Here is a 26,186-nt window from a genome sequence, read left to right on the forward strand (position 1 = left end):
CCTTTTGTTCTTCCCGCTTCGACCTCAAATCCCCATTGGGTCATTCCGAGTGACAGTTGGGGGCGTTGTTTCGGCAACAGGCGCCGAGCGGGAAATGAACGGAGAGATCGTCACCGACTCGGGCAGCAGAAAAGTGCGTAGATGTCGCCTCCCGGGCGCCCCAGCTTTTGCCGGGTTATCAATAGCGCGGGTGGTGTAACCTAAGTGTGGTGGTTGATACTATGGGTTATTCTGAGGGGGGGATACAGGTCCCGACGTATGTTGGCTTTTTTACGGCATCACTCTTGGGGATCAGTGGTGGGGAAAGGGGATGTGGGGGGGTGTTAAGTGGTGTAACCTTGCGCACCTAGTATGTACGCTTGAGTCCAGGCCCGAGCCTCCGGAGTCCTGCTGCCCGCCTTTGCGGCGCTGTCGCACTCTGGATTCGGGAGGGCCTATTTCGCTGGTTCTCCGTCATCGCCGACCACTGCCAGTGACGACGCGCGATGGGCCAACGACGTGCGACCTGCGTCGTCAAGACGTGCTCCGCGTATTCCCCATCCTTCCTCGTTGTGTCCCGCGCGATCTAGCCCTTTGGTTGGCCGCGCGGCATGCGATCGCCCTTAGCTATGCTGTCACGCGCGTACGAGTCGTTAACTTGCGCGCACGGCTCCGCGGGCCCACTTTCGGGTGCTGCAGCTGGGCTATGGGTTCTACCGAGGTCTAGAAATCACTGCAGTGTTATGTAATGCAGCTTGCTGTATAGTAACCACTTGTGCTTTCCGATAACTGCGCCTGCCTTCTTTCGGAGCGAGAGCGCAGGCGCGCGGCGAACGCTGGCTGTGCCCTCAGCTTGCTCTGGCCCGAAACCGCGTTATGTGGGCGAAGTGTCACTCAACACTACGCCACAGGTTCGTAACAAACTCCACCAGTTTGAAATCTTTTCAGCATGAATTTCACCAATGACGATCTACAGTGGCTGTGCTGATGGAACTAATACATGATATAACTCTAGCAATTGACTTCCAAAGGCCGAAAACCGTCCTTGCACTGGACATTATAAAAAAATGAATCGTGTACGACATAAGACACTGCCGTATTTACACTAAATGAGAGCCTCTTCTTTGCCAGAGTCGGACAGTTTATTGTTTATAGTATATGGGGTTTTAACGTCCCAAAGGGACTCAGGATATATGAGAGACGCTGTAATGAAGGGCTCCTAAAATTCCGACCACTTGCGGCTTTAATGCGCGTCCACTGACATCACACAGTACACTGGCCTCTAGAAATTCGCCTCCATCGAAATTCGACCGCCGCGCCAGGAATCGAGCCCACGTCTTTCGGGCTAGCAGCCGAGCGCCATAACCACCCAGCCACTGCCGCGGCTGGAGTGTCGGACAGTGTCTTGTTACTCGGTGTACAGTATTAATAAAAATGTTCAATCTGCAATATCTACAGAAGAACTAGGCCAGCGAAATCAGTGTTTTATTCGTTACGACTTATCTTTTGAATAATACACCTAAAGAGGACAAAAATACAATACAATAAAGAGGACAAAAATAGAGTTTTCATTAGCACAGCTCACCTTGTGCAGCGCAAAACTGCTTCAACTAATAATATGACATCCCTATTGAATAACCTGTATATGCTTTATATAGGTCATGCAAGAAATAATATAGGATTATATAGGAGCCGATGTAGGACTTAAGGGAGCCATAGAGAAGCATGAAGGATCTATAGGAGTATATTCAAGACCTTGACAAAGGTCATATATTTTCCTATAGTGATTCCTGTATATCCTGTATACCTCGTGTAGGACCTATTACATGGCACACCAGCGGTGTACATTGGCCCTGTATTTTCCCATTGCAGCAGATATAGAACCTGTGTATCATATGGGAGGTGAGTTGGGTGTGCTCCTATATATACCACCTCATGTATTGATTTTGCAAGGGATATGTGCAGGCAAAAATTTCATCAATAGGGTGTCTTAGTGAACAGGATGAAGATGTTAAAACAACCAAAGCGCTGTTCTGAATTGCAAACAAGGGAGCGTTGTAACTAAGAGTTATGGCTAATTTTTGCCTTTTAATAATTGTAGTCTACATTGTAACTTTTTTATGTATCGTTTGAACGCTCGGGTGAGAATGGAAAGGTTGTCAAGCACAATTAAATGGACCTGTGTGCTTCTGATGAGGTACCCAACCTTAGCAGCTTTTTGGGCATAATTCTGAACCCCCTGAGATTTAAATAACAGACAGATAGCTGTCACGTATTTAAATTATTATTCTGCTTGTGCGCTCAAATTTGCCACGATATTACAGAACTCTCATCTGATCCTTTTCAGTAGCGCCTCGTTCGAATCACTTTCATGGGACTGCAACAACTCTCATATCCACATCATATCTTTTCATTTACATACATTCAAAAAATGAATGTTGACTATTTATGAATAGGAGGAACAAAAAAAAACACACCAGTAGTTACATATGTACCTTAATTCTAACAATATTCACTTGATATGAATGTCTTGCGCTTTTTTTAATCGATCCATTTTAGATATAATGCGCAATATCTCTTTGTATCCAGCTTCAGCTCGTCACATATGCAATGCACTAAAAATATCTATGAAACCAAAAGGTGATTGAATATTTTTTCAGAAAAAAACGTTTTGTTTCACACAGCAAATTCATAACTTTTATATACGTGCAACACACAGCAAAACACTGGGAAAAATACACGAAGAAAAAATAATTTCTCCAATGACGTCGCAGAACACAGTTAGCACTAAGGCCATTTTCAATCAGTGACAACTGGTGTGCGCATATGAAATAAAGTAAACATGCACTAATTAAATTTTCTATAGCCATATATACACAATACTGTTTCAGAATATTAAGTAAATACAGATGTCTTATGCATATGCAGCCCTTCTATAAACAGTCAGTCGGATTTTAATGTATTTATAGTACACCATTTTAGGACACTTCCAAAATACCTATTCCTGGGAAGTACACAAATGGCATGAGCATAATGAAGAGAAGGAGCATGCTGAGAATTAAAAAAATAAAAAATATCGATCTTGACACCTTTTTTAAACAATATACCACACAAAACAAGGTAGCCGCTACAGGTAGTGACAAACCCTAGGAAGTACGAACTAAGTAAACAGTAATGAATTTATTACATTCTCAAGCAAGGCCAGAAAATTGTTTTCCTTTATAACACCCAGCAAACCATACATGTGGTGAATGAAGCTTGAAGCGGTTAAAGAAGTTGAGATATAAATAAACATGACACCCCTATAGCATTGCTTCAGCCCATGTCGCATACACGTATATGCGCGTCATGCATTCAGAATTACTGTACAATCAACTTCAAACATTCTATCATAAGAAACTATTGTCATGATCTTTACACACAGCATTCTGGGTAAGGATAAACCATATATAAGTATACCAGACAGCGAGAGCTTGCTGCTTGACAACAAAAGCATACAGCAAAAAAAAGAAGTAACTTTGCACTGTAATTCGTTTTTTTTTTTTAATGAAACCACAAAGTACGACGACAATGGGCATTAAAATGCGAAAACTGGATACACAGATTCACGTCAGCATTTAAGTGAAAAAGTTAGCCAAGTAAATGCTCTAGTAATGATATCACCGAAAAGTCTGACACTCAACAAATACTAGGTGTTTCAATGAAGGTGACCACTAATTTTAAAAAATAAGGTTCTTGAGGTAACGAGAGGCAATTAGCGGCATTGTAATATGGGTGTTGGCAGACGTCAAAAACAGGTGAATGATATTAACTAGCTAAGTGATTGACTAAATTCTTATAGTTAACCTTTAACTATTAACAATAGGCACCTGATTGCAATTAGAGATCTGTAGCCGGTTGTTAGTAATAGCCATATCAGTTTCTAGAATTTCGAAAACGCCATTACTCTCTCCTTTGTGGCACGACAAAATTTGGCTATTTCCACTAGATACGACCACTGGAGGGATTGTTTTGCCTGCATGCTTTTCGAAAGGGGATGTATTTTAGCACGATGTAGCCTTATAGCAAAACAAATCATTTTTTTGCGCTGCTTGAAACTGCAATCAAGACAAGGATAACACTTGTATAACGTACTGAACAGTTGGAGTATGTTGGGAGATCTCTTTTAACTAAATTCAATGTCTTTTGCCGCCGCGGTGGCTGAGTGGTTACGGCACTCGGCTGCTGGCCCGAAAGACGCGGGTTCGATCCCGGCCGCGGCGGTCGAATTTCGATGGAGGCGAAATTCTAGAGGCCCGTGTACTGGCGATGTCAGTGCATGTTAAAGAAACCCAGGTGGTCGAAATTTCCCGAGACCTGAGTCGCTTTGCCTGAGTCGCTTTGGGACGTTTAACCCCCATAAAGCATGGGTGGCAATACATGGCCACCCATAAGGCACGTCAGTTGAGCACCTTAGTAACGTAAAGCATGAAATCACAAGAAAGGGCTAGCACTAATGTATTCAAAATACAGGAACAGAAACATATAGCTGGGGCAGTCCAGATGTTGTCTTCACTGCTGTCCATATTAACATGGCAAATGCATGGGCCTCAATGGGATCTATGCACTTTCGCTCTATACATTGTCCAGAGATTAATTTTCTATATTACGAAGGCGTAATTTCATTGAAAAAATTTGGTCTTCAGAATAACTAAATAATTCGAGCTGTTCATACTCATGGGGTCGTATTAACGGGGCATGACAGTACGTCATTTAGCGACTCCCGGAGATCGTGCAAATGTATTGCGAAACAAGTGGTATCATCGATGAATGCTAACAATGCCTTCCACATACATATGTAAGGGAAATCCTACCATTCCTTTCATACTTATACATGCTGGCTATTCAAAATAAAAAGTGAGATGTAACAGCTCCAATTCCTGCAAAAGATGAGCAGGTGCACACAATGACTCAGTCCAATTCAATTAAGTTCGGAATAAAACAGATGTAATACTCCGATTTGCCAAACCAAATCTAAACACAGGGCTCATTAATGTCATATACACTAAGTTTAACCAGTGCACCAGAGAAAAAAAACATTCTGAAATATGTGTCGAAAATTCCCCAACTTTGCCTTCAGTAACAGTTTTAGAACAAATCAAAAGTAGTTTTTCATACACCGAAGAACTGGCATCAGTCACTTCAAATATTCTTTTTACAATGTAAAATTCGTTTCCTGTCTATTGAAATGCAGTGCAGTATTCTCTGCCGGTACATATCACTGTGAAAAATTGTTCCAAGAAAGGAAATCCTGAAATGCTCCTGCAGTTGAGGGACGCTACCGAGTAGAGACTCCAGGCAGGCAACCTCTTCGGGAGAGAGGGAGGGCAGATTCTTGGCACACCAAACATACAAGCACCACTGACACGCCGGGCATTCTGTGTATTTAAGAGGCCAAGAAAATCCAGGCATACAACTTTCATATTTTTTGCCAAGGGCATTGCTGTCAGCAACAGCCTTAAGCTCTTGTGAGAGTATCACTCGTTCGAGAATTTGTTGTGGAACACTTTTGGCCGCCTTAACAAGTTATACAATCTGGCCATTGCCGCTCTCGAATGCAAAGGCTGAATGTGCCCAGAGAGGGCCAAAGTTACGTGCTGCTTGCGCCATATGCAGTATTTGATGCGTGTTGAACGTCATCTGCATTGTCCATAAAAGCCGGCAGTGCGCTGAACAAAATTTCCCGGAATTCACTCTGAAATGAGAAGCCATACAGCGTGGATGAGAATGTAAAGTGACATACTAGTACAACATCTATTTTTGTAGTGTAAGACTGACAGGGCTATGAACCTGCGCGAATGACTAGAACTGCAATAGTGAGACTGTACAACACAAATCGAGCATGTTTTGCTGTGTGTGCAAAAAGGACACTTCACCTGCTAAACTGCCTACCAAGAACCTGTAAATGAGATTAATCCTATTTTGTCAGGTGAGGGAACAAACGCGTGTTAATGACATCCTAGTCGAAATCAAGAGGAAGAAATGGGCTTGGGCAGGGCATGTACTGCGAAGAGAAAACAACCGCTGGTCCTTAAAGGTAACGGAGTGGATTCGAAGAGAAGGCAAGCGTAGCAGTGGGCGGCAGAAGGTTAGGTGGGCGGATGAGGTTAGGAAGTTTGCAGGCAAAGGGTGGATGCAGCTGGCAAAGGACAGGGTTAATTGGAGGGACATGGGAGAGGCCTTTGCCCTGCAGGGGGTGTAGTCAGGCTGTTGATGATGATGACTATTTTGTCATAAAACCTGTGCAGTGCAACCCGCCTGTAGGGGCGCACCATAGTGCTGCTGAGACACCTGAAATCACACCCCTCCTTTCAACACTCAAAATTAGTAAGGCTCTCACCATCCCTCATTTTTCTTCTTTTCAAGCCTTTAGGAAATGTCTCTTTATGAAGCAACTTTCAACACCTCCTCTGCCAGCAAGTTTTTAAAGATGCACACTTCAATCATGTAAAAAAAAGCTAAAATCCATGACAAAAGATATAATAATTTGAAAAAATTGCAACAAAAGTAAAAAAACGAAAACCGCACACTGTTTCAGATGAAGTGTTCTTTTCTTTTTACTGCTTGTACATATCGAAACATGTAGTGTGGTTTCCACTGTTACATGCAATTATTGCACCGAAATGTTAATTATTTTGGGGTTTCAGCGCCCTGAAGTGACACATAAGCTATGAGGCGCCATAGCGAAACACTTCGAATTAATTTAGACCCTTTAGGTTTTAATATGTACTCACATTACACAGCACATGGACACATTTAGCTTCTATTGAAGGGCAGTTGCCATAGCTGGCAAAATGGTATATGAGATGGATGGTAGCACGCAGTCCATTTCGAATGATCAGTCAAGGGAACTGTCCAAAAACATTCCCTGGCAAGATATTAAAGTGCCAACAAACAAGGCACAGAAAATCAAAGCAGAGCAAACAAAATGATGACGACAGAGAAAGAGAAAAACACATGCTGAAGACAGCGCGTGTTTTTTGTCTTTCTTCCTCTTTCGTCACCGTTTTATTTGTGCTGCTTTGGTTTTACGCAACTTAACAGTTCATGATGTGTGCTACTGCCATACTTCTAGGCTAGGAATTGACATAGTGCTTTCACCTGCACGATGTGTTATCTCCAATGTGAGGCACTCTTGTAGCAAAATGAATATTGCCTCTGAGAGCAGCCCGATGTGTTGAAGGTACCTTTCTGGGAGAATGTGACGATAGCAAGGAATGCAGTAAAACAGGAGGCGATTTCTCCACTCATGAGCTTTCCAATAACACCTTTCCCGCAAGTAGCGGGGCAGGCGAGTGAAGTGGTGAAGCGGTCGTACGCTTAGCAGTCGCTTGTTAAGCTCCTCAAGTAAGCTTGGGCGTCCTGTAGTATAACAAAAGAAGCAGCTTTACAACTGAGTATCAATTCTTATGCAACAAACATGTGCTGAAATATACAATGCATGATTTTCACGGTTATGAATCTGAGAAACAACATATTGCCACACTACTGACTCCTATAGTGGCGCCGTATCGCGGCTAAACTGTATTACCTGGCAGTTGGCAAGCCTTGAGCCATCTCGGGGCTCATAGAGTTTCTTACTATTAACTAGAGGGAAAGCTGGCGCCCCGCCTATGGGAGTTTGCATGGAGCTTCCTCGAGACCCCCTGTACCACCATGGGCGCTCTAAGCATCATGGGGCGGAGAGCTACCGACTGCAGAACTACAACTTTTGGCCAAAAAATCATGAAAAAACAAACGTTGTTCGATAATCAAGTATGTCCTAACGTTCATTATCTTGTCTATAAATTGAAACAAACGAGCAGAAAAGCACGTAAATGCAAAGTTTGCCCAAAATCAGCGATGGCTTGCTCTCATATCGGCCAAGCATTGCAGACTAAAAAAGCCAATATTTCGTGCTTAACAGTTTAGTTTAGTTTAGTTTATGGGGGTTTAACGCCCCAAAGCGACTCAGGCTATGAGGGACGTCGTAGTGAAGGGCTCAGGAAATTTCGACCACCTGGGGTTCATTAACGTGCACTGACATCGCACAGTACACGGGCCTCTAGAATTTCACCTCCATCGAAATTCGACCGCCGCGGCCGGGATCGATTTCGTGCTTAACAGGCGCACTTTTAAAAAGAAATAAGTTTTTTGAAAAAAAATGTTGTCCCTTCAACATCTTAAAAGGTTTTTACACAGCTTTACATCTCTGTAAAGCCATTCTGTGTTCCTGGAAAAAAAGCCTACTGTCCTGCACCAAGTAGCTCATCGCCCCATGATGCTTTGCTTGCCCATGGAGGTACAGGTGCAGTGCCGCCAGCTTTCCTTCTAGTTAATAGTAACAAACTCTACGTCGGGGCTTGATGCCTTCTCGTCTTCATCTCTCGAGCTGTCTGCTGCCTGGCGCATTCCAACAGCGTCTTGCACGTACAAGTAAACGAGCCCTGCTTACGTAAACCGTTTCTCGGTGACAATGTATAGGTGATACTCAACTAGGCAAAGTAAAAAACTAAGGCAGAAGATATTAACTTGCCAAGCTTCAAAACAAAACGTTCTTTGCAAACATAAGATGATTTGCCACGGTTGAGTTTGGTCACAAAGAGTGCTAATATACAACTCCCAGCCAGGCTGTTGAAATAAATTTTCGTACCCCATCTCTACCCCAACAATTCTTCCGCCAGCACTTGTTCATCATTTTAGCTGTATAATGCCCACATTTAACTGTGCAGATAACCGTATTTATTTTCTTTCTCATGCCATCTCTTATGGGATACACAGAAAAATATGGGGGACCTTTACGGTGATAAAGCCAGTTCAAGCACAAGAACCAAAATATGAATATTTTTGCAAAGGTTTGCTTTATTTTACAATACAGTAATTCCTACTCCGCTGAAGAATAATGAATACCGTATTACGATATTTGGAATGCTTTGCGAAGATGGAAGATGTGGTGTTAATGCGAACTTTCGCTTTTGTACTCGTACCAAAAAACATTTCTCATAAGGTGGCAAAACACTGAAGTCAAAAAATGATAGGTGCACTGGAAGCCATCTGCCGAGCTTAACATATTCAATTTTTTAGCTTCTATTTCGAGCAATAAAATTTAAAAACACTCCCATGCTTCACTCGCACTTCCAGCTGTGTGCACTTAAATGTAGTAAGGCTCCTGGCTGTTCGAAGAATCTAGCCAGAAGTCTGTGAGCTGCCTGGTGATACCCAGAAGAACACAGTGCGTGTATTCAACTGTGTAGCACCACGCAAGGTCAAGGTGAGGCATGTTTGAGAGTGGTAATGGCCCCTTGAGTCCGTTCATTGGAATGTCGTTTTTCAATGCCTGCTTCATGTCTCTAAGGATACCTGCGTTGGTCCTTTATGTACCATGCACAGAGTCGAGGTATAGCCATCTGCCTGCAGTAAGTAATATGGGAAGAAAATAAATGAAGAAAATAGATATTGTAAAAGCCTTAAATAAAGGAAAACATGGGTATTCTAGTTTATGCAACATAAGATGGAAGAGGACAGAAGGAGATGGGTTGCAGTACATTATATTTTATTTTCATGCAAAAGGCACAAGAAAGGAAGAAAAAGCTTTTTAAAGTATTTTACAGTAAACATATCTCTTTGCACCCCAACTTACTTCTACGAGGAAATGAACAGTTAGACTTAAGTTGGTGTTGGATGAAGGAAATATGAAAAACAATCTGTAAGCTTTTAAAACTAGCTGTGTATCAGCACTTGAGTAATTTTTCCAACACTGTGTTTAGCACATGAACGCCTTATTTGTTCATGCGTCATAAAACTTACAGGCAAACCATCCTGCACATACACACAAATATGACAGAGGTTTACTGATATTGGAGATGAGATGCAGCATACATGCATGAGATAACAATAAAATTGCAGGGCACTGAGTAGCTTATATAACCTAGGTGTGAACCAATATCGAGAAGTAGCGTAATAATGAAAAAAATCGGATCAGAACCTCTATCAACGAAACAGACGAGGGCAAGAAATACATGAGGGCCAGGAAAAGCAAGGCAAGAGGCATTCGACAACATGATTACATAAAAAAATACATTTGATCACCCAGTCAAAAGAATTACAAATTTCATTACTCAAGTAAAAGGCAGATATTTAGATTGTTGGCTGTAGAAATTTTTTTTTTTTGCTGTAGCCAAGGTGCAGCACTTAGCTGCGGAGCCTGACTATGTGCTTCTCCTTGTTATGGATTCGTAATATTGCAAATGATGGACAAATTATCCTCACAATGATCGTTATATTTTGACCGTTTAAAAGACAGCAATCAGTCTAGTCTTCTATGCCCATGCTGCCTGTGAATGCATTATATTTAGCAGAATTTGGCATACCTTCTATGCTCGTTCCGCATGAAAGGCACCAGGAGCAGCCGAAAAATACATTAAACTAGACATGGTTGCTCACACATGCCCTGGCAGGGGCATCGACGCAGACGCGTGTAGCATAGACTCTGGTGTATATATAAATCAAGCCATGCTCCCAAACAAGTTATTTGACTTGCCCTAACACGTCAGAAAACTTGCCCAGGTACAACAGCATATCTGGAGGCTTGTGCCCGAACCACAATCCAGCCAGAACCGTGTTTTGATGTCTCGTCGGAAAAGGCAGCTAATGCACTGTCAGTTGAATAGGCCAAACTGATGCATTTGATGACTTGAAGACTTGAAGAGAGGGCTTCCATCAGTGTTCACAGTGACCGTAAAATCAGACCAGTTCAGCACACCTTTCTGATGCAAAGATCGGTGAATGATACCGCTGTTTATATCGTGCATCACGTGACTACCTCCATGTGCTTGTTGCCTCAGCTGGCAAAGATTCTGATACAGGGTATCCTTCAGTTTAGTAATAAGTCCAGAAAATTGGTTCTTTAGACCAAGAATGACAAAAAAGTTGCCTGCACTTTTCACCGCTGAAATTCTGGAACTGACATGGCATAGATCACAGAACTGGTGTAATCTGTCTGTCATGGGATTGAGCAATGATGTGCATGTCTCGCAAAAGTAGTGGTAATTAACCACAGATGCACATTTTGGCAACCACAGCTTTCGCAGCAGGCATTTTGATGTGGACAGACCACATCTCTGCAACCCAAACAGCGCGTCGACGAGGTTCAAGAGGTTGTCTGCCGCAGACCAGGGAAAGGCATGAGCCACAATAAAAGACATAATCAGAACTATTGCCACTGATACTGTCGTATTCGAGCCAGGCAAAGTTTTGGAGCCGAATTCCTCAATACACTTCGCCAGAAGCTCTAAATGATCAAACTGCGTCACATCTGTGTTTTCATGGCGCAGATCAAAATACGCTCCCTCGTCTTCTTCCCCGCCGCTAGAGAGGTCCTCTTCAGCATAACTTATATTGCATCCGTCTTCGCTGCCGGTTCGGCTGTGTGCTCCACTCTCCACTTCTGCCTCACTGTCGCTCTCCACTCCTGCCTCACTGTCGTTTTCACCAGCGTTGGCAATTTCTCTACTACTGCTCACAATGGAGCTTGCATATTCTACAGCGGAGCTGCAAAAGCTAGGCAATGACAATCTGTCGCCGGTAGCAGAATTTAACACCGCATTGTGCTGAAGTTGAGACTGCGAAATGCTGTCGTCGTTGATTCTAGGGCGCTTTTCATAGTAAAAGGTAGACCGAGGCACGGTTAAAGGCTGAGACGGGCGCAAGTATAGCTTTCTTCGCTTCTTTCCGCTGCCTTCACTCATAACGACACCCTGCCTTCACCGTAATAACGTGCAAAGTTTAAATACTATCCGCAATTTTTTTAATTAGTAGCGTAGATCAGTAACTGAATTCCTGTAGTAACAAAACTAAGACGTTAGTCGCTGCACCACGCTGGCGTGGAGTGGATGACTCAGGATAATGACAGCACGCAGCAGAGCAGCTCTCAGTCGGCGTGGTGCCGAACCAGTGCCTCCTCTATAGTTTCAAAGTATAGAGGAGGCGGTGGCCGAAACAAACTCAGAGAAAGGCTGATCGGAAGAAGCCGTAGTGCCGTAACCACGACTTATACAAGCCTCTTTTTTGTGCTTATAACAAAGTAATCAGACATGAATTGCACTCAGCAACGTGGATCTAATTGTCTAAATCTCAAGATCACGGTGAATCTTCCACCGTGGTCAAGATGTCATGTCGTCAAGAAAGGAATAATCAGAAGCCATCCGGACTTCTATCCGACAGTAGTCTATCCAACGGTACCCATGGTATGCCTACTTGTGTCACCTTTGTGCTCATGCGGAACAGCATCCGCGGTTTTAAAGAGCGTAACTTAGCACAGCCGACCTGTGCATGCTTAACCGTTTTTTTTTTTTGCTGTTGTCGAAAATGTCAGTGCCACCCAAGTTTGCGTATGTTGTCTATGACGACGGATGCCACGCAACTGTGGGCGTAGGGTTGACAAAGGACTACGCACCAGTAGGTGACAGTGATCTAGCTAAAAACAAACAAATATATTGGCGGTCATTGGAAGCCGGCGCTGTCGTTGAAGATTATTTCCCCGGCGACGTGGTACTACTGCTTGGAGGTAAGTTGATTTGTTCTGTTCTGTGCAGTGGCCCTGACCGCGATTGTTCAATATCTTTGATTCCGTTCCCCTGCTTATTTTTGTTTTATTGAGTTAGCCAGTATCATTTTTTATCTTCCTGGCTTAAGGCCACGCCAAACAGCTCATTCTCGCTTGAAAGGCAATACGCAGCGCATGCACAGGCGTGAGCTACAGTGGAGAGACCACGTGAACTGTAGCAGGCCGACTTGTCAATGATATCTGACGGTGCGTGTATGTTGTCGAGAGTCGAGATAGGTGCCTTGCGCCCTTTTTAATGTACTGGTCTGCTCGCACACGTATTTCAATCGGACACGGCGTTTTCAACAGAGAAGCCGCCGCTGACCAGTCATCGCTTCGGCGGTGGCCGGCTGTCTGGTCGTGCGAGTTTGCGCGGTCGAGCCGTTTATTCATTCAATCCGATCGCAAGTCACTGTCGCAGCACAACTTTCAGCGTAAACTCTGCATACTGTCAAAATAGCGCACGGATTTCACTAGACATTGGCTGTTCCGCCCAGTGAATGCTATATACTAAAGACAACGAATGGTTGAGTTGAGCTTGCGAGATGCTACAATGCGCGAAATTTTTCGACGGACTGGCCGTTCACGAATTGGTCTTGCAGAAGAACATTTAGAACCTGCACGAAAGGTTGTGCTAAAATAGGGAATGGTAATGGCGGTTATCATTGACAGCTCGTGTGTTACCTCATAAACCTCAAAGCAATGAACGCTTTTTACTAGTTGCAACAACCTTACTAGCGTGCAGAGTTAAATCATAATCATGGTTGCGCAGTGATTATGGTGCTCGGCTGCTGACTCGAAAGACACGGGTTCGATTCCGGCTGCGGCGTGTGCTGCACGATGTTCGTGCACGCTAAAAAACCCCAGGTGGACGAAACTACCGGAGCCCATCACAACGGCGTCCCTGATTTGCTTTGGGACGTTAAACTCCATAAACCAAACCTAACTACTTTATTTGTGTCTTCACAGAGTGCTGTACTGCAGGCTGTTCCAGTGCCAACTGTTTATGCTTGTTAAGTTCGAGTTCCTTTGCCCCTGCTTGAGACGTACAACACACTAGCACTAAAGCAGCCCACATTGCACCACTCAAGTGGAGAAAACAGCCATTTATAGAGGCTGTGCATTGATAGAAATGTAAAACTAGCAAAAAAAACAGGAGCACCAAAAGAACTTCACAGGACAATGCTATCCTGTGTACTACTTTTGGTGTTTTCATTGTTGTTTGCTGGTATCGTTATGCTTGATGCAAACCAACCAGCAAGTGTTGGTTGCCATGTTTGCTCAGAGACCGTACATATGTGAAATATGTAGAAATCATTGTGCTCACGCAAAAATTTCTGGTCGCGCCTCAAGAAGACAGTAAATCAGTAGGTAAGCTGGTGAGTGCTTAGATGCTGGAGGCGAGTGCTTACCTGTAACAGATGTTAAATAATCTCAAGTGTATGCCAAACAACGTCAGTTGCTAGCTGTATGCTAGGTATTTCGGCAATTGTATCAGCTGTGGCATATATATAGCATTGCATAAAGAGGGAAGCAAAGAGCATTTCGTGAGCACTTCGGAGGGAAACTTTCCATTTGTTTTTTTCTTCAGAAGTGCTTTCATTACTTTCAGCGAGCGAAAAGGAGCTCATCAAGACCATGACGAAAAATCATATTGCTGTTCCAGACAGCATATTTCAGGATAATCGCAGATCGGCAGAGAAAGATGGACATTCCCACAAGGTAATTAATTTTGCATAGAACATTTATTTCTTGAAGATGGTGTTCCATGCAGCATATAAGATATCAGGTGTTAAGCTTTGCAAAAAATGGAAACAGTATTCTGGGACATACTGCAAAGCCTACTGAAATTTTGCATTTCGTGTTTTGAGATTTGTTTATTATTTTTGCCTAATTGCTGTCTGTTTTTTTGGTACTTATGCAAGCAAGTGTGCTTTTCACAGATAAAATTGTGGATTTGTTAAGGCGATTTGAGTTGTATTGTGCATGCCAAACTTTCTCACATAGCAAATGATTAATATTTGCGCATTTAACTTTTATGGAGAGGCTTGGTTTAAAGCCGGACACAGGGGCTTGGCTGCTGATGGCCATAAGAAGTATGTCACCAGCATTAGGAGGACGAACACGTCTGCAGAAAATGAGTCCCTAGAGATCAGAAGCACATTCCTCCAACTTTAGGTAATCCCTGTTGTTCATTTGTAATGCAGTAATTTTTGTTCACACTTTTCACAGACTCCTCTACCTTCTCTTACAGAGCTACTAGCATATTTCACCCCTCTAAGCGGCATTAAGATTCATAATATTGAAGAATTTTAGTATTTAAGGCTTTGCCTAAATGCGTGCATACTGGAATAGGGGGCCCAGAGTGCGCATGCACAGAACGCTAACAGGACAATAGCGTTAGTGTACGCACACATTTTTCAGAAGTTAGCGAGAAAACATGATGGCATCCTTCCAAGCGAGAGCCACCCACTTCAGCCGATTCATCAGTGCTTTCGATTCCGGCCGGCATCTTTACCGGAAACTACTGATGTTGCTATGACTTTCCTTGCTTTGACGATAATGTTTAAGCCACAGTTCAGCCCAATTGTTTGGATACGCTCTCAATTCTGGCGCCCATTTTAGAAGAACCTTTCGCCTCGATGTCAAGCAGACCGCATTTATCGTTTTAAGAACGCTCTGCTAAAACTGTCAAAGGGGATCAGTTGCTTGCAGCAGGCTAAAATAATTGCCCTTAGGTCCGCTATTGTGCTAACACTACACTAAAACTCTCTATTGTAATTCTATTATTGCGGCTAAGTGCATCTTCTCGTTTCTCTTGTATTGTTGGTGCTGTTTGGCATTCTTTTGTCGTGAACGTAGTGAACATTTTCTACAAGAACTTGTCCACTACAAATTGATTCATGATTTTAGGTTTGTAATATTTCTTCTCATAAAATATTTGTGAAGGCCACAGGCCAAACATTGCCTTCTGAACCAGCTGTTCTGCCTGTTTCCAAAGACGAGACCAGCCAGGTATTGTAAAGAAGGAAGCTATAAAGCATCATAAGTGGGTTGTTGTTGATCATTCTCAGACAGCCTGCAATTTTTTCCACACATTGCCAACATTCGCCACCCAAAAGGGTTCTGGGCTACAAAGCAGCAGAAATGATGTCACGCTTGCCCTCAGCAATGTTGTAGACAAGCCATTGGTTCGACAAGTTGCCTGGCAGTGCGCAATTGACAATTCTGTGTCCTGCGCAATGCTCGCAAGAGACAAGAGTTGTTGAATGCTAAGTACAATTGAGAGTGACAGCATGAGCGAAGATTACGACTCCGATGAGCAACTACCTAACCGAGCGTGCATGATAAAGGTGTAAGCTTTTGATCTATTGCAAGGTAGGCGATCTGCGCAAGCCCTCCTAGGTGGTGCCGAGTATGCGGAACCTAGGTATACGGTGTTTATGGTGAACGTTTCGTGCGCGTGCAGTGACTCCGAGAGACTAAACAGTGCTTCATGTGCAGTATCATATGTAGAAGCCACATGTACAGGGTCGTCCATTCTTAGAATGTCGTTCCGTGCTGCCGGCGCTCCACGGGGCGCCTCTGGTGGACGCCGTAGAAACTATTGCGCAGGCGCAGTGAGAGCTGCAGGCGGGGCTTCATGCGTCGTCTGCTACAGTGCGCTCTGTATAGCGGTGAAGTGGGCTTCAATTTTGCACTGCGTGCGCATAACGCCGATCGGAGAAATGTTTTTTACTAAACAAAAGACTGCTAAGAAGCCTATCAGCTGCTTTTATTTTGTTGGAGAAACAGTACCAATGTGTTCTGCTTGCACGGTAAATTTCAAACCTACAAATAATGACACTCGGGAGAAAGTGTGCGCCACGCAATAGTTAAAACTTTGCCACTGTTGCTGCAACGGGATAGAAGCGGCTGATAGGCTTCTCAGCAGTGTTGTGTTTCTCACGTTTCTCCGATGGGCGTTATGCGGACGGAGTTCAAAATTGAGGCCCACTTCACCGCAATACAGAGCGCACTGTAGCAGACGACGCGTGTAGCCCCGCCTACAGCTCTCACTGCTCCTGCGCAATAGTCTCTCCGGCGCCCGCGAGAGGCGCCCCTCGGAGCGCCGGCAGCCCGGAGCGACACTCCAACTAAGAGTGGACGACCCTGTACATGCACTTTCCATTGGTCAGGCGAAGCATTGCAAGCTTGCTTCTGTGGAGGAAAAAAAGAATATAGGAGAAGTCGTTACATTTTTTTAGCTGTATGTGAGGGCTCTCCTTTGCTTGTTGGCCGCTCTCTTGGCGCCTGTGCGCATGTACGTCTACCATGCAGTGCAGCAGACGATGCCGCTGCACCCAACGTTAACACTGGTCGTGCCGTTGGCCAAGAGTTCCTGTTAGTCTTTGCAAAAACACATGACTTCCAGCACACTTTTTAAGCAGAGCTTCGACAGCGAAGGCACGTCCTATGCTTTCATTCCTCCATGCTCGCCTCTGCCTAGAACAAGACGATGCTCATTCCTCTGGTGAACGCGAGATAATGCTACTGGTATCATCTTTGCGAAATATTGGTTCTTTGGTGTGCTGTCGCGGCAGCTAATGAAAATATCAGATTAATTCTAACTGAATCGGGCAGGTAGTCTCTCAAAGAATACAACCACGAGATGCAGGCAAATGATCTTGAATTGTGGACTTGAGGAAGCTGAAGGAAATGGGCTCTACAACAAATCAAAACCACATCAACCGTCTCCGGGTTGATGTTGCATCTTGTATTATCTTAGCTCTCCAAGGCGGTCAGTCGATGCAATGGTTTCGAAATTACTTAATAATTACCTAAACTTGCCGCTAATTTCTGTTTAAGAAGTGTTGCTGTGGTCACTCTCACTGCCACAGCTATGATTTGGGCCAGACATCTAAGCTACAGTTTACTGGTATAGGGTGGGCGCAGCTGGCAAGAGGACAGGGTTAATGGGAGAGACATGGGAGAGGCATTTCCCTTGCGGTGGGCATAGTCTGGCTGACGATGATGGACTCATACTGATTGATTTGGTTTTTGAAGTAGACTAGCTGTGCAATTATCTTGTCTTTCATGAGGCGTTGCAGGCATTTGAGAGCTTCAAATTTCATGTCCCTCGTCAGCCCATGGCATGGAGCGCAGGCAAAACTGGTTCCTCTTTTGTGGCGACTGCACATGAAGAGCCACGAAGCCATGTACGCCAAAGAGAATTATGATTCCTGGACCAGTGGCATGTAATTTGCACATTTGCAAAATTTGCACACTGTTATGTTGATAAAAATCAGCTCTAAGCTTCGGTAGTAATTTGAACTGCGCTAGCTATTTCGATGCGAAGCATCGCTACTAATACTAGCAGGTTTTTTTGGATCGCTAAAAAGGTAACGAGACTGCCTGCAATTCTGCCCAGTGTATGTGCAAACTCATTTCTTCAGCAATGCATAGGTTCGCTGACGGGTATGGGGAAGTTATATGCATGATCTTGAAAATGAGCTTACTGCTCTAGAAAACGTGGACAGCAGATGCAGAAGTGAACAGGATGCACGCAGATGGCTTACATTCAGATGGTGCAGTGTTTTGATGTCATCTGGCAATGTGTACTAATTTCACACTTATTACAGCGTCCTCTGAAGTTTTTTCGCTTCTGTCAGCTGTTTGTGTCCTTTGACCTGAGTTGAGTGCACTTTTGATGTGACGTTCTGGACTGCTGCCTTTGCAGCTTGTGGAGCAAGATGCAGACCTGAAAACGAATTATCTCGGTTCTGCAGAGCCTGCTGAACAGCAAAGCCAGGTAGGAGAAAAGAAAACAGTCTAATTATGCCTAAAGACCTTGGCATTTACCACGTTATGATTCTTAGTGAAGCACGCACGTCAAGGTTAGAGAAAGGGAATTCCTTAAAAATCTTAATTTTTGTGCCCGTCCTGTGTTTCTTTTTTTCTGCTGTGTTCTGTGCACAGCGACGTGTACAGTGGACTCTCCGTGCTTTGCGAACTCCAGCTTAGTAAACACGCCCGTAACCGGTTCTCTCTCTTAAAATTTTGTGAGTGTGCCTCATAGTCATGGCAAAAGAAATATTTCCTCTACGGCAGTGGTGTAGTGGCAGTAGAGATAACCAAGCCGGTGTGTTTGCGGAGTCGAAGTTACATCATGGATTCACGGGGGAGGTGTGCTTTCGTTCGGTGACTGTGCACTGCGGCTTAGTAAAAACACTCCCAGAAACACTCACCGCAATCTGCTTGGAAGTGAGTAAACTATAATATTCAAGTGACAATGCGCGCCGCGCGTGTTTCTGCACGTATATACAGTTGGAGCGCAGCAGCACGGTGGATCGAGCGCCAGTACCCGCGGCTAGACAACGCATCTCTCCCTGCAGCACGCCCCCTCGTATAGCCCACTCTAAATGTTGTTAGCCCTCCGTGACAGACGAGCAGATTGTTCGCATTGTTTAAATGATGCGGGTCTGCCTCACAGCTACAGCAAAGCAAATATTTTCTCGGCGGTGGCGATGACAAAGACGACGCGCTTGTTGAGGCCGCGGTAGATGAGGCAATCGCGTATGTCTGAGGAGAAGCTGTGACGAACAATTTGCAAACCGGAAACGGCTGTGTGGAGCTCTCATTGGCCAGTCGCGTGGGAGAATTCCGGGCGACGGGCGAAACTTTCTTTTGGTGCAGATCCCAGCGACGAGACAATTAAGCGACACGGCAAAAATGCTTCGTGCGACGGCGTCGCTTGCCGCCGTCGCCTTCGCATGAGTTATCGCGTACATGGAGTTCAGGCTTCAAGGCACGGTTTTCTACGAGAAAAACGTTCAACCAGTCTATTTGTGTTTCACATGATCATGCATGCATCTTCTGCTGACAGCTATAGCGGCAGGTGGCAGACTGCAATTGGGTGCAATGTACCTCGATTCGTTTCCGCTTACAGCTCACAGGAAGCCATTCCTGGACGTAGCAAGCACTACCACAGCAGAGTCATTATAAGCGTTGTCTGCGATATACTTACTGTGCAGGGAGTAAACAGGCACACTCACCAAGCAGTGCGCCGACTGACGAGAAATATGCGTGCAATTTTTTACTCAGATATAGTGCTTGATGATTAATGAATACGTTAGAGCACGACTGCTAATCACAGGCTTTTGAGGATCCCTCTAAGCATATATGTGCACTTCGCGACCGCAAAGAACGCACCAAAGGGCCACACCCTTGTGTTACTTCTGCCGATGTCTGCATGTGTGAGCATGATCAGCAGTGGCTGCCCTCGATAACCTAACACAGTTTCACACCAACAGGGGTTGCAACGAGAGGGGGCAGAGGTGGCTCGCACTTCCACGTTACTGCCATGACCACTGATCTCTCGACTTTAGCTTTCTGGCCGAGTTTCCAGTCATTGGAAGCGATGCACCTAATTGGTCAGATAGCAAAGACGTCACACGGCAAATAATTTTTCGCCGGCACTTTCAGTGTGGAAGCACTACAGGACTTTTTATTTGTGGTTTTCTGAGCACCGCAGCCAATTTTCCGCTTGGAGAAAACGTGGGTAGTGTTCCCAAATAATGATATATCCATCTTGCCTGGTTTGATATTTTCCTCAAGTGCCCATTTAACTATTGTTCTGCAGTGTTTCTAGTTTCTTTATAGTTTATGTGAACAAACGTTCTTTGTTTGTACTTTCTGCTTTTTTATATTACCACTTTTCGTGGCATATTGTGCTGCTGTTTGCTTTTGAAATTTCAGCTGCTACCTAACGCATGACTTCTTTCAACTACCCACCTTGTGTGGAATTCTGTCGTTTTCTGCTTTTTTCATTTTCGTTTTTTTTCATCATGAAATAGCACCTTGACATCGTGCACTTTGGGAGCCTGTCTTGCTTTTTTACATCCCTGTTTTGTTTTATTTTGAGAATTTAGCTCCTTCTCACTTATTTTGAATTGATTTATGCCTGGCAAAGCTTTGATGTTACAGACTCGTGCTCTTTCTTATTTGTTTGTTTTATCTTTTTATGAAAGGGCAAGTAAAAGGGCAAAGTGTTCATGATGGGGAGGGGGGTCATTTAATAGGCCGTTTGCTCTGAAGAAGTTATGGTTAGGAAAAGAAGGTTGTGATATGGGAGGGGGAGCTATAATTTGAAATCGGTTGTCCGGGCAGGGTGGCTTTAAAGGGTACTGAGCAATCTGACTTGAGAAACAGCGATAAAGAATTACGCCAGTTCAGCAGAAAGAAATTCGGGAGGTGGTAGATGGTGACTGTTGGCTTGAAAGGCTGCGTGTCGCAGCATTGAGAGCTCCTAAAAGTGGCATCGTTGCATTGATTCGGTTGCCCTGGAAAAACAAGGACTTCACCTAATCTGAAAATGTGCTTGTTGTATTCAGAAACATTTTGCGTACATCTTGCTTATCTTAAAGTAGACACGTTAGCTTTGTACTCATGATTTGTAAATTAGCGTTGTGCTGATGAATTGACTGTCGACTGTTTAATGTTTTATTGCATCCCGTAGGCAAAGTGGCCTGCCGCCAGTTCTGCAGGAAGTGAATGACCAAGTAAGGGAACTTGTACTTGCATAACTTTTTCCTAGAATTTTGAAGGTGTCACTTTGCATGCTGAGCAATGTTCATGCGAACTTTAAGCAGAGAGTCATGTTCAGTTTATTGCAACCTGACAGTGAAACAGTACAGTCACTGAATATTTATTCGAACTCCACAGTGGCCGAGGGAAAGTTCGAATAAACAGGTGTCCGAAAAATAAAGGTTCAGAAAAAAAGATATTTGACATTTACGCACTTTTTCTGACTGGAATAGGCTTGAAAAAATCGTAAATGTTCTGTTGCACGCTGCTCCGTTTATGGGCAACCAGATCAGCCTGAATCTTATAGAGGGTTATGTGGTCACTATAGGCGGCTCAAAACAGTCACTGCTTTTAAAAGGTCCACGTAGGAGGGCAGCAGCTCACATGATGTGTCGTTTTCTGACTCCGAGTCATCGTTCCATGGGGCAGCAGAATTTTCAAAAATTGTGGTAGAATTGTATTGAAGCGGCATGAAGCAGTGCTGACCTTGTGACACTGGCCAGTGCAATGGGATATATAAAATGACTGAGGAATGAGGTGATCGCCTAGTTAGTGCAGAATGATGGTACAGCATGTGAAATAGTGCTTCATAGACAGCTATAGGAGGGAAAGATTTAATTTCATGGTAGTTGTGCTTGCTGTGCATCTGTAATAAGTAAGGATGAAATGCACACAGGTGTTTTCGTCCATCTGGAGAGCAGCAATCTGGTTGGCATCAGTAGGGCCTCATGCCGGCAGAGTTCTCTTTGTTTGCAAAATCATTTATGTGGTTCCTTGATCCATGTGTCGACGTGATGTGTGCTTTTTTTTGACTGAAGAGGTCGGGGGCTAGAAATGGCGCTCACATGCATGCATGAGTGATGCAACATCGTGCCGTGCCTTCTGCATATTATTGGTGGTAGCTTTCACCATTTGCTGCAAGATTGCACTGCATATATCTATTTCCATGTTGCTTTCGAACCTTCCAAATCAAACAATTTTAACAGTGCACGGTTATAATTCTACAAAAGATCGTCAGAAAACATTTGAATCTCAATTGAAGTTTCCTAGTACGAGAAGCACCTTTAGCCTTCTAATAAATGGCAATAAAGTCATTGAATCTATTGACCTTTGCTAATGCATCAAATTTTTTGAAATTTTGTGCTTAAATGTCACTGCATCTTAATGATAAAAGTAAATTATCTTTTGCTGACCACTGCTCTCTGTTTCCTTCATGCAGATACACCTTGGGAATGGGGTGCTCGTCAGTCATGAGCAATGGTGCTGGCTCCTTGCAAGAAAGCGAGACTCGCTTTTTTGCAAGGAGGCAGCGAAGGTGCTGGGGGGGGGGGGGGGGGGGGGGGGTTCCCGCCCTGCACAACAGGAGCATCACGGGGGCCCCCTGTCGGCGCTTCGTTAGCAAGGATGGCGCGAAAGAGCCTCATGAAGTAAGGAAAGAATTGCCACCTCTGAAGTTGGATGCTTTTGCAAGTGAGTATCTGCTTACCGTTTTATTCTTTGGTCAACATGTTGCAGAAAGAAAAAATTGGCAGTGGCTTAGCTTTGGTTGAACCTGAAGTGACGCGATAGATACAGCTTGCCGAGTGGAACTTGGTCACGTGACGAACCACGTGATCAGCCACGGCGCTGCGTCGTCGGCAGCTGCTCCGCTCCACGTGACAGCGTGGCGGCGCAGACACAGGGTGGCGGTGCCGCCACGGCCACGACGCCGCCACGCTGAAGGCTCGAAATGCTACTGTAATGTAGCTTTCGCTACAAAAGTAGGTAGAGGTTCAGCCATAGTCAGACAGTAATGCCTACAGATTCTAGAGGACTTCTAGTCTGCTCGATCGCACCTGTTATAGCTGCAAGAGCGATCATTTAGTGTATTCTATTCAGACAGTAATGCCTACAGATTCTCGAGGACTTCTAGTCTGCTCGATCGCACCTGTTATAGCTGCAAGAGCGATCATTTAGTGTATTCTATTCTCTAGCCAGTTAAAATCGCACTGTACATGAGGGAAAATGAGTAGCAATTTATCAATGTTTCTGCGACTTGTTTGGATGAGTAGCAAAAAAAAAATGAATGAAATCGAAATTGACAAAAAAATTGACAATTTTTCACTTAATTATTCAAGTACTGTTTAGCAGTGGCCCAAGGGAATAGTTCAGGTCTATATTTATGAAAGCCTTGAATCTGGTACTTAATTGAAACCATTGTGTGTTTTCATTTTTCAGACACCTTTGAAGTTTATCTGGGCAGAACGCCCACAGAAGTGCCGACCAGTATGCGGCTGAAGAAAATTTAGCGCTATATAGCGGAAGTGGTAAATAACTTGAATAAATAATTGCATAGTTAACTTTCAATAAGGCAATCATTACTTCTACATCGTAGCACGTCGTGATCATAGTATAAAACATGCGGGCCATAACTAGGCCATGCCTTTTGAATTTAAATTCACAATTCCTCTACACAGACAATGCAAGGTGGCCTGCGTTCCATGGGCATGCTACCTTCGTGATAGGAATAGGTACAATAGCTTTGCCATGTTTCATGCATCATGCGTAACCTAAATCCTGAAAAATCGCTATATCCTATATTGCCAAGTTGTTTAAGTTGTTTTAATGACCTATAAGCCCTAGAAATTTTTCCCCATATCCCATAACTCCCATGTCCCATAACCCTCATGCCCCACAACGCCTATGTCCAATAACTCTGTCTGTATTGGTCCTATATATATATATATATATATATATATATATATATATATATATATATATATATATATGTGTGTGTGTGGGGGGGGGGGGGGGGTTTAAATAGGGATATCTAGAACAGAAGCATTTTAGTACGAAGTGTGACGTCTATGGGTTCTCATATTCCTCGCGAAGATGTCTGCAGGTTGTTTGTTCTGTGGCGTAATTTATAATGCGTTCACATTCCATTGATGGCGGTTCATATTTGGTATGGTGCAGGTGTTCCGGTGCTCATAAAAAGGCAAGAGAGCGTTCACTATCATCAGCGGTTTGGGCGCCAAACGAAGAATTGCGTTTAGGTGCAGAGAATAAGGATTGCACTTTATGTCAGCAAGAGTACCGGTGCATTCAATGTGCTAAGCCGTTAATTGCGCAGGTAAATATGGTAATTACAAATTCAGAAAACGCACTAACCAATAAGAAAAATTGTAGTGAAAACTTTTAGTAATCGAACACAACTTGTAGAAGTTAATCGCGAAGAGCATAGAATAACCGGCTTCTTTGACTGCATACTTCAGAGAAAGGTTCTAGCTCGTACTTTGTTCTTAACTTCAATCAAGTATTTGTTTGTATACGAGTCTTTTTGTTGCGAGAGCAACACTACGCCAGCCGCTTCGCCTCTTCGAGTGATTGCGCTTTCCGCCGTGGTTACACTTGACCTTGAGCCGTTGTCTATAACGGCAGACGCCGCCGCTCGGCGCCGCTCACCTCACCAGCTGTGCGCATGCGCATGACGTCATAACAGAGCCGTGCGCCTCGCCCGCGGTGAAGCGAGTAGCAGCAGCTGTGCGCATGCGCCGTAGAAGGAAGGAGGTGTATATATGTACGGTCCACTGGAGCCACCGTCGCCTGCTGAAATATAAGAGCGAGGAGTCGGCTCAGCTGAAGGAAGCCAGGCTTCGCTGTCGGAATGAAACAATGAGGCAGCGAGCCGAAGAGACCGAATAGGGGCGTGCTGAACGTCTCGACAGGCTTCGTAATGACGATGCGGCTAGACGGGCCCGCTCAGCTGCCGATAGTAAATTCACGACGGTCGAGGACAATGCGTCGAGTTCGGCATTTCTGAAGGAAGCCCGGGATGGAAGACCTAACGAAACCATGAAGAAGCGCCGACAGAACGCGAGCAGCATAACCTGTAGCTCTCGCAATTTACCAAGTTTAACCAGAGCTAAACCTCAGTCATTTTTGCTGATGATTGTATTGCGTACAAAAATATTAGTTCATCGCGTGATCATATTTATTTCCAAATATTGTTAGCCCTTGCGGGCTGTTACAAGGTGGGAATGCGATAATAAGTCAATACAACACAGTTCCAGCTGTTTTATAAAGGTTTCAAATGAATATGTTTTGTCGAATGCGCATCGGTCAAGGTTATTCCATTCTATACATGTTTTAGGCAGAAACGAAGACTTATACACATAAACTCTCGGCATGTGCAGCATAACTGCAAAATGATGGTTAGTACGCGATGACAATCCTCCGGGTGGCCCCAAGTACAAGCTGGAATCCAGATTGAACATACTGTTATTAAGCTTATAAAAAAACTTTAGCCTAACAATTTTTCTGCAAATAGCCAATGTTGTTAACTGCGCTCCTAAAAGAAGTTCTGATACGGACTGCGTTCTTTGGTAAGACGAAAATATAAACCTTACTGCTTATCTTGAACACGTTCAACTTTGTCTACATGATATTGCTAATTCGTATCCCAAATTATACTTGCATATTCCAGAGTTGGTCTTACTATTGATTTATAGGCTTGTAGTTTGACATCCGATGGTACATCTTTAAGCTTCCGCCTTAGGAATCCAAGTTTTGTTGATCTGCTCCACAAATGTTTTGTACATGATCACTCCACTTTAAGTCATGACTAATCGTGATACCTAAATATTTTAATTGATTAGAACGCTTTAGTGCTCTGTCATTAATTATATACGGGAACACTAATGGCTTCTTCTTGTTCGGCATAATCATAGAATTTGAATTTTCGTAATTAATTTTCATGTCCCACTTTACACACTAATCGTACACAAGCTTCAAAGAGTCATTCCAGAGAACCTGGTCTTGCAGGCACTTTATGCAACAAAAAACACAGTGTCATCAGCAAACAAGCGCGCTTTGACGAGAGGGTGTACGTCTTTTGCAATATCATTAATATGTAATAAAAACAATAAAGGACCCAGAACGTACCCTTGCGCAACACCAGATGATATTGGTAAAGTCGATGAGCGTTCTTCATCTATTTGTACAAATTGTTCTCTGTTATTTAGGTAAGCCTGAATCCAAT

General features: G+C 44.0%; 1 protein-coding gene and 1 long non-coding RNA gene across 2 annotated transcripts in view; one reads left to right on the forward strand and one right to left on the reverse strand.

Annotated features, from left to right (window-relative positions):
- Nucleotides 1-26,186, forward strand: part of LOC144106848 (uncharacterized) — a 101,030-nt gene that overhangs the window by 5,853 nt on the left and 68,991 nt on the right. The window lies entirely within an intron of this gene.
- The window catches only part of LOC144106849 (uncharacterized), a 117,864-nt gene continuing 96,031 nt past the window's right edge, over nucleotides 4,354-26,186 (reverse strand). Inside the window, exons 3-4 of the long non-coding RNA XR_013309136.1 lie at nucleotides 7,120-7,380; nucleotides 4,354-5,713 (exon numbers count right to left, since the gene is read on the reverse strand). This is a non-coding gene — a long non-coding RNA (uncharacterized LOC144106849). The remainder of the gene's footprint in view (nucleotides 5,714-7,119; nucleotides 7,381-26,186) is intronic.

Source organism: Amblyomma americanum, chromosome 10, assembly GCF_052857255.1.
Source record: "Amblyomma americanum isolate KBUSLIRL-KWMA chromosome 10, ASM5285725v1, whole genome shotgun sequence".
NCBI lineage: Eukaryota > Metazoa > Arthropoda > Arachnida > Ixodida > Ixodidae > Amblyomma > Amblyomma americanum.